We start from the raw sequence: 2,809 nt of genomic DNA on the forward strand, positions 1-2,809 counted from the left end.
CGCTGGAACAGTGAACAGAAAGAGGAAAACCCAAAGACTCTGATTAAATAAAAGTCGGTACTTATCTTTATTAACGAAGATACAGCAACACAGTAGTGAAATCCGTGTCTACAGAAATCTGTCTAGTTCGAGTCGGAGCGGCTAGGTCAGCGTCGGCTGACGACAAACAACAACTCTGCTGTGACGAACACACAACTGACTAGCAAGTACACAATTCGGTGGCGAGTATACAACTGAGCGGCGAATACAGAAATGTCCTAGCGCTCGCGACTCCAGCGCTTAAGAAACCAGAAGCCAGCGGTGGCGCGCGCAGACTTGCGGCGATTTCCTGTCTCACTGGCGCTGCTTATGCGGACGGCGTCCGGACTTTGATGCTGCCAACCTTTTGGCAGCGGGCTCGGGTGGCAGTACTGGCTAGGATATAACAATTTTCTCACTTCATATTAAAACAAGGGCGTTAATATGAGAAGAGGAAATGAAATATACGCTTCCAAGATATAATATTTCCTTGTGTGCTATTACTGCATACATGAAAGCCCTCCAATTAATTTTTGTATGTTGGATATATTTTGATATCACCTCACATTCCTTTGTGAGAAGGTTCCTATTTTCTTGGGATTCAAATAGAGTGGACATTTCATCACTGGTTAATATTCTGATGACTAATGACATGATACCCGTTGCAATTGCTCCATGGCACCTGTAAGTAGTCTCACGTTGGTTACTATAAGAACACGCAGGCAGTGATATCCGCTCACTGCAGTCAGAGCAAAGGTGATTTCTTTCTGTTTAGGGCGAAGCGTCTGCTGCAGTGTCCACGCTCAGCCAACAAAAACAAATCGCGGCGGCATTGGGCACTGCTAATCGCTGCACTTGTCGCGAGCCTCGACAACAAGAGCGCACTGTCTCTGCTAACGATACTATGGAGTTAATACATCTTACTTAAAGTAATACGCAGGACGTGGGATGGGTAAAAATTCAGTTTGTAACTTCCCATCGCATTAAAATACTTTACAGTCATTTTTGATGCAATATTTATTGTTGGTTGTCTCTCTAATGATAATAGTATTGATTCAGATTGTGCGTTAACACGAAAACACACGCACGCACGCACACACACACACACACACACACACACACACACACACACACACGCACGCACGCGCGCGCGCGCGCGCGGAAAGCGACGTTAATTTGACGTTTTCATCCATCTCCTGACGTCTCACTGAATGAAGTCTGAAGTGCACGCACAGTTGTGTTGCCTGACGCAAGGATTCTGTGAAGTGTTGTGGCAGCTGGCAGTCATTGCTGAATACACACATGTGCGCTAACACACACACACAAACACGAACACAAACACAAACAGTCATTGATTCCAGTGAGGGTGACAACTACTGTGGGTTGAACAACACATGCACCAGTCAGTTCCTCAGTTGGCGTAGAGTGGATGAGATTTTTCAATTACCTTGCATTGCAAGAAATGTAAGGAGGGGAGTGAACGTAAATGGACTTGTTGTATGCTAAAGAGCTGCGACAAAGCAAATCTTGACCGATTATCAGATAATTGTCCACATGGGCTTTGTGGGCTAGTATACTTTTAGTAACCAACCCACCCACGATCATTACGTAAGATTTCTCGAGGGCGTAGGGGAATTGATTTCATTAAGTCGTCGACAGTGTAGCGTGATGGTGTACTTCTTACCATACGTTTTCTATATTCGTCCAAAGGTCGCTTGCATTTTTTAGGGACACATGGCAATGACCTTGTTATCTCTGCGTTAACACGAAAACACACACACACACACACACACACACACACACACACACACACACAAGCGCGCGCGCACACACACACACGCGCGCGCACACACACACACGCAAATAGTCATTGATTCCAGTGAGGATGACAACTACTGTGTGTTGAACAGCACATGCACCAGTCAGTTCCTCAGCTGTCTATCTGGCCCTGAAACGAATCTCACACTGCTCTGCTATGATGGATGGGTCTCCGCTCCTGTAAATAAACTGTTATCTCGTTAGTTCATATATTTATATTTAAATAACGTATTTGTAATAATCACATTGGATTATTATATTCCACAGTGTTTAAGAATTCACGCCCTGTCATAGATAAGTGATCTGGATTCAACAGTCCGATTAAGAATGTGGTTCACCCAGTCTATCATATGATGAGAGTCGTAATCGGATATCCAAATTAAGACTGACTGGCTGAATCCGATTAGGATGCTCTTGTATCGAAATGAAATTATAGAAATCGGATAATTTGAACGTCTGTATTGCAACAATGCTGCGCACATAAATTCCTATGATGGAGTAACAGCTAGCAAATGTCTAAGAAAAAATGAGAAATATGTCGACTAGCAGCAATGTAACGTAATTATAACCCATATTTATCTGATGGAAATATTGAATGGAACAATACACATCTGTTTCAGTGTTGGGAAGATACTCCATATCAGATTTGCTGATGACATAATAATAATAATAATAATCCCATGTGGCCGATAGGGGAAACCGTCCCCCATATGGGTGGTACCGAGGAAATCAAATACTTGGGGTGAACCAAATACTAACACAATCCTGAACGCCTACTCAATCCGTTAAACCCAAAATCCAGACACATATGAGTGAAAATCACCGCTACTCTGGTCACCGTCTGTTATCTCAATGAGCTTGGCTGAAAATATTTGCTTCCAAAGGGTTCAACACCCTCTGGTCCTGTCTGGTCCCGGTATCACCCAGGCCAAACCAATGAAACAAAAGAAAACATGAACTATGCAAGCAAAGG

Source organism: Schistocerca serialis, chromosome 7 (assembly GCF_023864345.2).
Source record: "Schistocerca serialis cubense isolate TAMUIC-IGC-003099 chromosome 7, iqSchSeri2.2, whole genome shotgun sequence".
NCBI classification, from domain to species: domain Eukaryota; kingdom Metazoa; phylum Arthropoda; class Insecta; order Orthoptera; family Acrididae; genus Schistocerca; species Schistocerca serialis.